At 43.2% G+C, this 14,715-nt stretch overlaps 1 non-coding gene across 1 annotated transcript; it reads right to left on the bottom strand.

Moving 5' to 3' along the window:
• Positions 1-1,251: 1,251 nt before the first annotated feature.
• LOC103178269 lies at positions 1,252-12,612 on the bottom strand. The gene is made up of 3 exons (XR_006084941.1): positions 12,484-12,612; positions 12,179-12,281; positions 1,252-1,270 (listed from the first exon to the last, which is right to left on the bottom strand). It is a non-coding gene; the product is annotated as a scavenger receptor class A, member 3 (transcript).
• Between the last annotated feature and the right edge of the window lie 2,103 nt (positions 12,613-14,715).

Here is a 14,715-nt window from a genome sequence, read left to right as displayed (position 1 = left end):
GGGCAGCAGAGTTCTGGATTACCTGCAGCCTATGGAGGGAGGAGTTGGGGAGGCTGACAAGCAATGAGTTTGCATTATCGAGCCTCGATATAATGATAGTGTATATGTGGTATGAGACAGTGGCAGAGCCGGGGGATGTTGCGGAGGTGGGGGAAGGCAGAACGGGTCATGATGCAGATATGGGGTAGAAAGGATAGTTGAGGGTCAAACAAGACGCCTGAAAGGTGCATGTGTTGGGTGTGATTATCAGAACAAGGTCCTATGTTCTGTGAAAGGTCACTATTGTTAACTGATATTTCTCTTTCAGATGCCAATTGACCTGCTGTAAATTCCAAATTTTATTTCTACATCTTTGAAAGTTCCAGTGGTGACCTTACACCAGTATAACCACTAGGCTTTCTGGGCAATGCTGAATGTGGATAAGCAGCTGTTACCAACTCTGTATAAAACCCTCTTTACACTTAAATGCACAATCTTTCATTTAGTACTAGTCATCACAAGATCTCCATGTTGGTCTGGATGAATAAGGCCTTTCGGCCCATTTAATCTCATCCGTCTAGAACACCCACCCTACTGTCTCTCCATCATCATTTAAATAAGTTTAGTGACCTGGTCTCCACTATCTTTCTTCGCAGCTTGTTTCTGTTGTTGATTTCCCTTTGCATAAATAAAATCTATCCTGAAAATGCTCTTTACGATTCTAAACTTATGTCCTCTTGTTGTACTGTCTTGATACATCCTAAATAATTAATCTGGGTTTACTAGTCATCATTCCAGTGAAGCAACAGTTCAGTTTGCTATCAGTCAGGGCAGTACTTGGGTTGCTACAATTAACCCCTCAGTTTCCTCAGGTTAGAGCAGGGAAAATCAACCAGATTTTCAGCTCCTGACCAGTTAACTGCATTCTGAGCAGATTTTTGAAAAACGGTGCAAATTACTTTATGGATGTTGGTGCTAGTAACACAGCTTTAATGGAGAGCTACACTAATACAGATGAGTTTTTGTGGTGTGTGAATTTGTGATCTGAATTTGACACAAAGCAAAATGAGAAGCCGCTTCAAAACATCAATACACAACATTACAGAAATGAGCTGACAACAACTTTTTAGTTCTGCTATGCTGCTGAGCAAGCTTGATATTCTGTTTCAAATGTCATTACAAGAAATTAATGAAAACGGAATCTATTTAAAAAAAACTAATTTTTTTTACAAACCAGTTTGTTCACATCTGAAGGAATGCATCTCTTCTTCCTCTCCCATGAAGTCGTCCTCTGAAAAACAAACCACATCAGTGTTTAGTTCCAGCAGAATTACAGTGAGCTAATATTTGGTAACCTGATTTGTTGTGGTATATTAGTTTTCTAATCTGGATTTGACACACCAATGATAGCATGATCTTCTACTAGTTTTTCACAATTATTTGGATTTTGTTTCTCATGATCTCAACAGACCACAGACTAACATGTTTACCTTAGTCTTAAGCAGGATCAAATCTAATAAGCAGGACCAACTCTGTAAGATATACAGTATATTGTTTCCTGAGATACTGGTTGGTGTTTACCAGTTATATGCATTCTCTCATTTTCCTCTCATTCATTTGAATATTATAACAATAACAACAGCAACAAAATTACATTTGTATAGCGCCTTTCACATTGGGAGGATGTCCCAAGGTGCTGGACAGTCAGTGTTTTGGACCCAAGCTGAGGGTCGGGATTGGCGAGGGTGGAGGGCAGAGGGGGAAGGAGGGTGATCGACATTACAACATGCTGCTGAGTAGGTATAACTGGAACCATTGAAATACTTTGATATTGAAGTTCAATGTAAAGTGCTGAATTGTCAGAGGTGCCAGATATTTCAGATGGAAACATTAAATTGAGGTCTAATCTACGTATTCAGGTGGAGCGTTAAAAATCCCATGGCATTATTTTAAGAGGATTGAGTTTCTCCTGGTGCCGTGACCAAAAATCCTCCAAATATGACTAAATCATTCAATTTATGGCTGTTTGTGAGAATATGCTGTTTCATCTACAAAATACAAAGTCACTACATTTTAGAGTAAATTCCCGTGAAGCACTTTGAAACACTATGATGACATGACAAGGCACTATATCAAATGCAAGGTTTATTATTTACTATTTATTTATTATTGTGTGAACAATATCATACCATTCTTTCAAAATTTGAATCTTACTGACATCATTTGATTTCACCATCAGCTACCTATCTATTTAAGTTCACTATGACATTTGCAACAAAATGCAAGAATAATGGTAAACACAGTATTGTGTTGCTGTGATTCATCAAAGCGTCTATCCATTAAATAAGTTACTGGAGCAACAGGAGCGAGTTGTGCTATTAAGAAACTTCTGTTGGAAACTGGATTTCAATATAACTTGCCAACTGTACACCTCTGCTGGTAATGGTATTATGATACAATTATGGAGGCTTGTAGCTTAGTGGTAAGAGCACTTGCCTCACAAGCAAGCAGACCTGGGTTCGATTCCTAGGCAAGGCAAAACATTAAGCAAGTTTCCTTACTCTACACACCTCTGTTTACCTAGCAATAAGTAGCAACCCGGTTGTTACAGCACCTTGGGAAATCCTCCCAATGTGGAAGCCGCTATATAAATGTAATTTTGTTGTTGTTACTCGATTGGCACAACGCTTTTCTGGGGGTAATAATCCCTTTGGTAATTTGTCAATAAATCCACGGCTGTTTGTGGGACACTGCTGTATGCAATTGGCTGCTGCATTTTGCGCACAAATATACAGTCAATTCATTGCAGGAGTCCTTCCATGACAAAATTTCCACTGCTGTTAAATAGGATGTATCCCATAGTTACAATTGGCAGCTGTTGAGAAAGATTTCCTGGGGAGAAGGTTATATAGTAGGAATCTTTGCTTAGCTGGTTAAGAGTAAGAAAGCATAGTTTATGTAATCAGTAGGCTGCATGTAGAGTAATGTGTGGTGTATTCTGAATGAAAAATATATTGTCTGCTTAGCAAACCTAGTGTATCTTTGTATAAATACAATGCTTTAATAATAATAATAATAACCCTTGCATTTGATATAGCACTTTTCACGTCGGGAGGATGTCCCAAAGCTCTTCACAGAACACACTGTAAAGTGAATTGACTGTATATTTGATGGCGAACGCGGCAGCCAATTGCGCACAGCAATGTCCCACAAACAGTCGTAGATTGAAAATGACCAATTTATTTTTTTTTGGTTTTGGAGGGATTATTATAAAATAAAAGATTGTACGAGATATCTTTGCAGCTTCAAGTAGTTCTGTGGACCTCTGCTGATGCAGCCCGTTGGAAACGAGGCAAAACACGTAAATTTTGAAAATCTTAATCTGAATGGTATTTTGAGCTAGCAGAAACATTATTGGAGGTGACCCTTTCACCAGTTGAAGTGTTTAAGAGTGTTCTTATGCTAAGCAACACACACAATAATTCTGTGTCAATTCAATTTACCATTTGCCTTACAGCATAGTTTGTATTATTACTGGGTGCTGCAAGTCAAAGTACAAAATTAGTGACCAGTTAAATTTGCCAATAGGTGGAAACAGCTTTTCCATAAAATCTATTATAACTGCTCCAATTTCTGAAAACCTCTATTGGATCCTTTCGGCTCCATTATAACGGTACATAAAGAAATTCTTCAGAAATGGGATTATGTCTTGGAAAGTTATGTGCATTCTACTGAGTACATTATACTAACTCCCATTAAGGGTATATTATAGATGAGTGTTCAGAAAAACTAGGCCATGAATTCCTAGAGAATAATGAAAAGCTACGTTCCTTGTTTTCACGCATTAAAATAAGTTTTTTTTCTCGCAAAGTAGATCCAGGTGCAGATAGATTTCAGCAGAAAGCATGCATTACACTATGCTTTCAATATCTTTTGAAAATGTGTGGGAATCTTTGCATGAACTTATCAAGAACAACTAACTACTGCTTTAAGCACCAAGATATTACCCTAAGTGAAGGATGCTATATAAATGCAAGTTGTTGTTGTTGCTGTCAATCTAATGCCATTGGACAAAAGTTAGTATACCTCAATTACTTCAACATATGACAAAATATGTCAGAAAACAATGAGTGATATCTCATGCTGAGTTATGTGGCACAAGGCGCCATTGCTAAATGTGACATACAATACAAAATTACATTTGTATAGCGCCTTTCACATCAGGAGGATATCCCAAGGCGCTCGACATGTATAACGTATAAGATTGCCCCTCCTCTAAAACATTTCTGCATTCAGTAATCCTGGACAAAAGGGGAATTTCTGTGGTCTTGAAAGGTTAACAATTGGCTGTATTGATGAAGTACCGCATGCATGCTTAGTGCTGTGTTTTAAACAAGTGTGGGAAACCTGTTATCATGTTATGAAAAACAAAGTTAACTTTGCATAAGTCATATTAAGTCAGCTGATATGCCTTATGTGAATTTGCCTGTAACTCATACTTCACATAAGTCCTATTAAATATTATGGTTCCAACTGATAAGACTGCAAGTTTACTAACACAGGATTCAGTGTTAAATATAGACCAAATGTTTATTAACTTCTCTCCCCCACCCCGTACATAGTCGCTGTTTCACTCAGATCAGAACCTTCACCTACCAAAATCAATAAAGCCAAAAATCACAAATAGCAGGTTGCAAAATATTTATGGGATGAATAGTGGGCTCTTATTACAGTACCTTAGTTTGTCTGGGAGGTGAATTAGTTGCCATGTTTGCCATACTGAACAGAACAATCTTACTGGTCCATTGCTCTGTTCCAATAAGGTGAGCAATAGATTCTAGGCTATAGGTCATTTGGGATTTGATTTGGGCTTAAAGTGAGGTTATTTATGAGTGAAGTGCAGCAAAGTGTGGTACTGTGCTGGCAGTGATCTGCAACTGAGTCGTGTACAGATAGCTTTCAGCCAACACCTGGTGCTATAGGCTGCCTCTAGTTAATCTTGTTCTGCAACACATTGGGGTGCCATAGCCACAGTATATGTTTTAGTGGCTGAGAGCCTGCCCTCCAGCCACATTCTCACAGGATTCAGTCTCTAATAACTGTTCAAGCCTGGGAGCAAATGTGACCTGGACACTGCATGACCTAATCCAGCAGAAGGAGCAGATGAGAATAAATGGATCCAAATCCGATTCCAAAGCAATTGGATGAGTTATGATAATAATAATCCTTGCACTTGATATAGCACCTTATTACATCATTGGATATCTTAAAGCGCTTCATAGACTATACTGTAAAATGAATTGACTATATTTTTGTGGGTGAAATGGGACAGCCAATTGCACACAGCAGCAATCAGAAGGGATTATTACCTCCAGAAAGCAATCCGCTAATCGACTAACAACCGGGTTCCTACTTACTGATAAGTCAGCAGGAATATGGGTGGAGTAAGGAAACTTGCCTTAGGTTTCGCCCTGCCCAGGAAATGAACCCGGGTCCTGTCACTTCTGAGAAGAGTGCTCTAACCAATACACTACAGGACTCCAAAATTCACATATTACTGAATCCTTATTACAGTACTTGCATGCTGAACTGAAATGCAAACCAAAGCCCTAATGAGTAGGGTGATCCAAGCTTGCCAAACAGTGATATTAATGGCAAGCTATGCAGTTTTAGCTGGTTAGACTCCTGCAGTACCGCAACGCAAACTCTGGGGTCCCCAAGCCTTGGCTTTTACCAGCGCTTTCTGGAATTAGGGAAGCAGGATGAGTCCCTCCAGGGAGAGAGTGCACATTCCATGCCAACAATCTATCTCTGGGATTTCAATGTGCAAGTGTCCTACTTAATCAACCACCTCTATTTCACCTCAGCAAATGGTTTTTCCTCCTGCCCCTGCCCGGTCATCTGCAGGATACCCCAGGGCTCCATCCTTGACCCTCTTCTTTTCCTCATCTATATACTCCCTCTGGACAATGTCATCTGCAGACACAAGGTAAACCCACATGTATGCAGTTGACACACAGATCTACTTTGCCTTGTCCAGTACCAACTCTAGGTCTGCTGATGTTCTATCAGCTTGTCTGGCAGACATCAGAGCCTGGATAAGTGTAAATTTCCTGCAGCTGAATGTGGACAAGACAAAAGCCATACTCCTTGGCTCCCGTCAATGTCTTCACGCCTGCGGATCTAAAGTCCTCAACTGCCCTGGGCTCTTCAGACTCAACGAACCAATGCGCAATCTAGGCGTTCGGTTCCACTCCCAACTGTCCTTCCTCCCCCACATCGGTCCCTGACCAGGACTGCCTTCTTCCACCTACGCCACATTGCCCGCCTCTGACCATACTTACCCCAAATGCAGCTGAAACTCTCGTGCATGCGTTTGTCACTTCCCGCTAGGATTACTCCAACACACTCCTCGCCGGTTTACCCAGCTCCACCATTCACAAGATCCAACTCATTCAAAGCTCTGCCGCCCGCATACTTACCCGGACCAAACTCCATATCCACATTTCACCAGTTCTGACCAGACTCCACTTGCTCCCCATCACTGATCAGATCGACTTCAAGATCCTCACACTTGTGTTCAAATCCATTCACTCCCTGGCACCTCCAGCTCACTCTGACCTCCCCACTCCACCCTCCGCCCCACCATTGGAGGTTGTGCTTTCAGCCGCTACGCCCCATAACTCTGGAACACTCTCTCAATCCCTCCACCTTGCCTCCTCTCTCCCCTCTTTCAAGTCCTGCCTGAAAACTTTCCTGTTCGAACGTGCTCATGGCCACCTCCCACCTCCCCTCGGCTTGGTCAGTCTCCGCCACTGTTAACAACAACAACAAGATTCCATTTATAGAGTGCCTTTCACGTCGGGAGGACGCTACCCTGCGTGGAGGGTGCTATTTTACTGCAAGTTGTTGTTTTCGCTGCTGTTTTGCATGCAATTCTCAGTTTGGTTTGAATACTCTTACAACAACAACAAGATTCCATTTATAAAGCGCCTTTCATGTCAGGAGGACGTCCCAAGGCGCTGCACAGTTGGGTCATGACCCGAGCAGGGGGGAAATGGTCAGGGTGAGGGGAGGGAAGGGAGGGAGCGAGGAGGGGGGAAATGGTCAGGGTGAGGGGAGGGAAGGGAGGGAGCGAGGAGGGGGAAGAGAGTCGAGAGGGGAGCTGAAGGCTCGGTCAAAGAGAAATTAAGCATGGTGATGGGTATTCGCATGTGTCAGACACTCGGTTGTTGGGTTATTTTCTGCTGTTTATATTCAAAAGAGATCAACTGTTTCAATCAGCATGGGTAAGCCTGGCTGTACGCTCATCTGGAGTTCTGTGGACCCGCCTGGCTCAGGAACTGGATTACTGAGACCACCACAGAGGATTGGCTTGATTCTGAGATTCCACAGACAAACATGTCACTTTGGAACCAATTCAACTCCAAGGGGGGCGGAAGGGAGGCACCACTTCCCCCCTCCCAGGCCCCAGGAGGATAGTCGCCATATAGGAAAGGCCCTATATTAAATGTTGATGTCTGAAATTTCCGAAGATTTCTGATCCTTTAAAGCTGAGGTTGTTCTGATTTTTGATGTTCCTTTGTCTCAACTTTTTGATGTTCTCCCCAACGTTGACATGGCTTCCCAATTGAAAGGCTGACTTGTTCCCTGTTTGTCTCTGCCATTGGCTTTGAACCAGATACAAGGAGGTACAAAAAAAATGAGCTGGGGTAACTTGCTCCCTGTTTTGTTTCTGACAGTCTGGCTGATCTTGGGAACTTGCCAATGTAGCAAACTTAGCATCGGAATATAGGAATGTGCAGGATCGAAAGATATCATTGCAGTTCGTCTCGTCTATCCCAAAGTAAATATTAAGAGGACCTTACACTATTCTATCTCTCAATTGAATTCTTTGTGATTGCGAATAAGATTAACTCAGTTTAACTCAGCACTGTCACCAGGATTCAAATGTGACCATGGCTGATGCTGAGGGAGTGCTGTATTGTATTGAGGTGCCATCAGGTTGTGGGTTCAAGTTCTGCATTGGTCTAAGGTGACACTTGAATGGAATGCTGGGGGAATGTTGCAATGTCAGAGATGCCATCCTTCAGATGAGATGTTAAACCGAGGTCCTGTCTGCCTCTTTAGGTGTTCATTAAAGAATCCCATGGCACTATTCAAAAAGAGAAGGGAGTTTCTCCCCGTGTCATGACCAACATTCCCCCAAATTAAATTGGTCACTCACTCCATGGCTGTTTGTGGGACACTGCTGTGCATGGTTCGGCCGCATTTGCTTACAAATTTACAGTCACACCATCTCACAGTAACTCTTGTGAAGCGCTTGGAGACATCTTTCTAACGTAATATGGCATATCAAATGCAAATGCAAGGATTACATCTTTCAGATGCAAAGTTAAACTGAGGTTGTATTTGACTCAAGAAGATATTAAAGATTCATGATACTACTAGGGAGCCCTATTATAACGCCCCTTTAATATATCCCTGACTCGCTAATAGCACTAGTAAATCGGAAGCACCATACACCTGGCTTCCAGAGTTGACAAGGCAGTTTTTCATATTAAAAACTGTCTGACATCCATGACATTAGGTTGCTGTTGACATTTTTATGGTGCACATGCACAAGAAGCATCACTGATGTCAGTTTGTGTGAGCTGCACAAGCGTGCTATTTTCTGTTTCCCAACTGAAGCGCTTCACTTATAACTCAGTCTCTGAGCTACTCAAATAAACGTGTTCTAACACTATTTTCCTGTATTTTGAATAGTACACTTGACAGTATTTACCTGTGAAGAGCTTTGAAATGTTTTGACATGATAAGGTGCTGTAAAAAATATCAAAGGTATTCGACTCTGAGTACGAGTAGACATGAGATCCATACAGCCATTTGCCACTTACTTTGGAAAACACGGAACAAGTAGAAAAGGATGAGACAGTATAAAAATGCATGTTCTTGCTCACTAATCTCCTGTCAAATTCAAAGATACAATTTACTTCCAATGCCTGACCAGGTAGTCCATTCCTATTTAGCCCTTGCATTTCTGGCCAGAGGGAATTCTGTACATCCAGGGCTCCATTCTTTTCTAGAGCTACAATCCTCTTAACTGAAAATCCATTCCTGACTGAACATTACTAACATTGGAACAGGAGTAGGCCATTCAGCCATTTGAGCCTGTTCCGTCATTCTATTAGATCATGACTGATCTGTACCTCAACTCCAAATACCCGCCTTTGCTTCATATCCCTTGATACCCTTACCTAACAAAAATCTATCCACCTTAGTCTTGATTAGTTTGAAAGTCATTTTTCAGCTGATCATGGTAAAGTTTGACCTGATCATATTAAAATCCATCAGTATTTTTCAGCTGATTCTATAACGTCAGGGAGCAGTCAGTGAGGGACAAGATAAATCACCATCAGCCTGGGCTGGAGGATGCTTCAACACAACTCATCATTCACTCGTGCTGGAATAAAAGGATTAAATCTTTATGAACTTTGTGAGACTCTGACTTTTACAGTTAAGTGCAGAGCTCTTGTACCTTGGGCTAATTCACAGAATTACAGCACTGAAGTTTGCTGTTATATATAGTATATAGCAACAATTAACATGCAGCTAAATATCATACACTGCCTCCACTGTGCTACAGTGTAGAAACTGTCTCCGGATTGACAATGATCAGATGCAGAATTAGCTAAAGGATTGCTAGCCTTTATTACAACAGCTATAGAATATAAACGCAAAGAGGTGCTTCTCCAGTTATACAGACTGCAATACAGACCTTATTTAGAGTACTGTGTTTATCTTAGGGCACCCAATCTTAGGAAGGATATACAGTAAAACTTGCATAGGTCTGATCTGCATAAATCATATAATCGACTAAGTCGTACATCTGCCCAAGTCCTGTTGAATTTCCTACCATTTATGTTTCACATAACTCATACTTTGCATAAGTCATACTAAATGTATGGTCCCAACTGATACAACTTATGTGAGGTTTACTGTACTAGCCTTAGAGAGGGATTCAGCGATGATTCACTAGATTAATACCTGGTCTGAAGGCTGAATAGGCTGAATGGCTTCCTCGTGATTTTGTTTTCCTCTGTTCCCGATACATGTGACTTAGGGATGCTGTGGTAAATTTGTGATATAGCTGTTGGCATCCCAGGACAATTAGGAGCAATAGGAGTAGATACATTTAGCTCATCTTAAAGCCGGAAAACCACAGGATTAAAATTGCTTTGCCTACAGTAAGAAATGAAGATCTATAAAATGTACAGCCCTCGCTGATGCAGGACTTTGCTAAAAATAACACACAGTCAGCTGGGTCCACAAGCTAACAGATCCCACCCGAAGAGTAGCCTCTATACCGTGCGGGCGCTGAATCAAAGCCAACTTTAAGGCTGATTTAACCCAAAATTTGCATCATATTTCTAACCACAAGGAAAATATCATCTGAAGCAGATGCATGGCAACTACGTTAACTTATTTGCATTCATTGGTAAGGGAAAGTGTTTTTCTTCTCTTAAAATGAAGCCACCCTCTTGGTTTCTCCCCTCCTCTCCTGAAGTGCTGATTCATGCTGGGATACAGTTCTACAGATGCCGGCAGCACTCCAGTAATAGGTTGCTCAAGTGGCCTTTCATCGTGAGCGAACCTAGGGAGTAAGCATTCAACTGTGGAGGGGCATCGCAAACCAGCATGATGCCATTTCTACATGCACTTCCCTGCAGGGGTCATTGGACAGTGATGAGGATCTGGATACCTGGTTCATTGCCCCTCACTCCACCCCAACCAGGCTCTGGGGACAAAAGTGACAGGCTGGGCCAATAGAAAATCATACCGTGGGGGATGTTGTGCTGGCGGCAGTGGTAAGGTTGGGAAATGGGCTTCGCTCGCCGGTGAGTGGCCGCGACACAGGGCAGGGACCCCACTGCACTCCTGTTGAGATTGTCTGTGCGCATGTATCTCTGTCTGTTTGTGTGTGTGTGTCTCTCTGTGAGTGTGTGTGAGTGTGTCTGTCTGTGTGTGTGTGTGAGTTTGTCTCTTTCTGTGTCTGTGAGTGTGTCTCTCTCTGTGTCTGTCTGAGTATGTCTGCATGCTTGTGCATGTGTCTCTCTGTATTTGTCTCTATATATGTGAGTGGCTGTGAGTCTGTGTGTATGTGTGTATCTCTCTCTCTTTGTCTGTGAATGTGTGTCTCTTTCCCTCTTTGAGTGTGTTGATGTGTGTATGTGTCTCTGTCAAGGTAAATTAACAATAGAATGTTTGGCATCGCCACATGCATGGGTGGTGGTAAGACAGTAAAGAGAAGGAAATGAACATGCAAAGAGGGACTCCAAAAAATATAATAACTCTGAGCTTAATGCAACTCTTCTCAGGAAGAAACCTTTGTTTTAATATAAAAACACATTTTTTATATTTAAAAACAATATAGTCTGAGCTAACACTCCAATGCAGTGCTGGGGGTATGCTGCATTGTTGGAGGTGCCTTCCTTTGGATGAAACATTAAACTGAGATCCTTTCTACCTGTTCAGGTGGACATTAAAGATCCCATGGTAGTATTTGAAAAGAAAAGGTAGTTTTTCCCAGTGTCCTGACCAACAATTCTCTAGATAAAATTGGTCATTCGGTCCAGGGCTGTTTGTGGGACATTGCTATGGTAATTGGCTGCCGAGTTTCCACACAAAATACAATGTCACACCATTTTACAGTATATCCTGCGAAGCGCTTTGAGACATCTTGATGACATGAAAGGTGCTGTACCAAATGCAAGGATTATTATTATATCTTGATTGATCAATACAATGCCCAGGAAAGAGCATTTGTTCATCTGCATGAGCATCTGCTCACTTCTCCCAAAACTGATGTCCAAGTGCAATTTAACAAAACCAAAATATGTATTGTACCTCACCTACTTGTATTAAGTTACAAATTATTCCCCCAAAATATCATCAACCCAAAGTTACAGTGATGACATGTGCAGAGTTAAGACTGCTTTGCAACGGTCTCACTTTATAAAGTTCCCAAAGGAAACTAAACTTTTGTTTCCAACAAAAATACAGCAGTCAATTTCCATATGATAAACTGTGCATATTAAAAAAATATTTAAGGGTGGCTTAGAAACGATAAAAGGAACAACAACAAAATAAGAAAAATAACTATTCTGATTAAAAAAAAGGTTGAGAGAAAAGTCCTTACCTTTCATGTTCTTTAATTACAGTAGTATTTGAGCTGGCAACGCCTGTTGCATCTCACTGTCCCACTGGAATTCTCTTGAAAGTGTTTATCAGACAAGAATTTCCTGTAATGCATTAAAGCTTCAGTTCTGAGTACAACGTTGCATTGCAAGTGCATCATAAACATTTACTGCACATACATTCACACTAAAAAAAAACGATCTCCTCTCCTCCAAAGAAACTATGTATTTAAAAACTGGGGCACTTTCTTTAAGATCAACTGTTTTTTTGGACAGATAAGAAAATCACAGCAGCCTGACTACATACCCACTCGCCTTGAGCTACATTTTCCTCCTTTGTGCAAACATCTGTGAGAAAAGCAGGCTGCAAGCAAACCCTCCAACACCTCGTTTCTTGCTCTGGAGCCTGAATAAACTTCCTCACTGCGGAAAAAAAAGCCCTGGTTGGTTTCGCACAGGCGACATGTTTGGCTTTTGCAATGCGATGACCTCGGATCCTTTTTTGCACAACTCTTTGGGGAGACGTTTGTTCATTAATTGCAAGTGGTCGATTGCTAAATTGATAACAAATGTCAAATTGCTGTTTCTCTTTTGCTTGGAGAAAAGTTCACAATTGTTTTATTTCAGGACGGGAAATGTGTGTGTGTGTGTGTGGGGGGTGGGAGGAGGGAGGTGCAAAACTTGTTAAAAATAGCCATTTGGAAGAGAGTAAAATTATTGAACAAACATTACTTGCAAATAAGACAACTTGAAGCAGGAGGTGGGCAAAGCCAGGCTGTGGACCTGTACCAAGTGGAGCATTTTAGATGCTGTGTTTTAATTGAAATTAAATTGAAATGTTGATTTGTGTGTTGGTTGCAAACTGCGCTGAAATAACACTTTCCAGCCACTGGTCGTGGTAGCAATGGTCAGGGTGGGGTGTCTGAACCTGGAGTGTGATGGTGTTTAATCCCAGTTTCATGTCAAAGGAAAGGTCTAATGTCCCATGGTACAGAGAGGCACTGGGGTGGAGACAGCCAGCCAGACACACAGCCAGCCAGCCAGACACACACACACACACAGCCAGCCAGACACACAGCCAGCCAGCCAGACACACACACACACACACACAGCCAGCCAGCCAGACACACACACACAGCCAGCCAGACACACACACACAGCCAGCCAGCCAGACACACACACACAGCCAGCCAGACACACACACACAGCCAGCCAGACACACACACACAGCCAGCCAGCCAGACACACACACACACACACAGCCAGCCAGACACACACACACAGCCAGCCAGCCAGACACACACACACACACACAGCCAGCCAGACACACAGCCAGCCAGCCAGACACACACACACAGCCAGCCAGACACACACACACAACCAGCCAGCCAGCCAGACACACAGCCAGCCAGCCAGACACACACACACACAGCCAGCCAGACACACACACACAGCCAGCCAGACACACACACACAGCCAGCCAGACACACACACACACACACACAGCCAGCCAGACACACACACACAGCCAGCCAGCCAGACACACACATACACACACACAGCCAGCCAGACACACACACACATACACACACACAGCCAGCCAGACACACACACACACACACACAGCCAGCCAGACACACACACACAGCCAGACACACACACACACACACACACACAGCCAGCCAGACACACACACACAGCCAGACACACACACACACACACACACACAGCCAGCCAGACACACACACACATACACACACACAGCCAGCCAGACACACACACACATACACACACACAGCCAGCCAGACACACACACACACACACACAGCCAGCCAGCCAGACACACACATACACACACAGCCAGACACATAGCCACACACACACACACACACAGCCAGCCACACACACACAGCCAGACACATAGCCACACACACACACACACAGCCAGACACACACACACACACACAGCCAGCCAGCCAGACACACACACACACACAGCCAGACACACACACACACACAGCCAGACACACACACACACACACACACACAGCCAGCCAGCCAGACACATAGCCACACACACACACAGCCAGACACACACACACACACACACAGCCAGCCAGCCAGACACATAGCCACACACACACACAGCCAGCCAGCCAGACACACACACAGCCAGCCAGCCAGCCAGACACACACATAGCCGCACACACACACACACACACACAGCCAGCCAGACACATAGCCACACACAGACACACACACACACACAGCCAGCCAGACACACACACACACACACACACAGCCAGCCAGCCAGACACACACACACACACACAGCCAGCCAGCCAGACACATAGCCACACACACACACAGCCAGCCACACAGACACACAGCCAGCCAGACACACACACAGACACATAGCCAGCCAGCCAGACACACACACACAGCCAGCCACACACATAGACAGACGCACAGCCAGCCACACACACACACACACAGACAGACACATAGCCAGACACACACACACAGCCAGACACACACA

The sequence above is a fragment of the Callorhinchus milii genome, unplaced genomic scaffold (genome assembly GCF_018977255.1).
Source record: "Callorhinchus milii isolate IMCB2004 unplaced genomic scaffold, IMCB_Cmil_1.0 Scaffold3, whole genome shotgun sequence".
Classification (NCBI taxonomy): domain Eukaryota; kingdom Metazoa; phylum Chordata; class Chondrichthyes; order Chimaeriformes; family Callorhinchidae; genus Callorhinchus; species Callorhinchus milii.
Note: the sequence above shows the minus strand (reverse complement) of the source record. Positions and strands in the feature narration are given on the sequence as shown.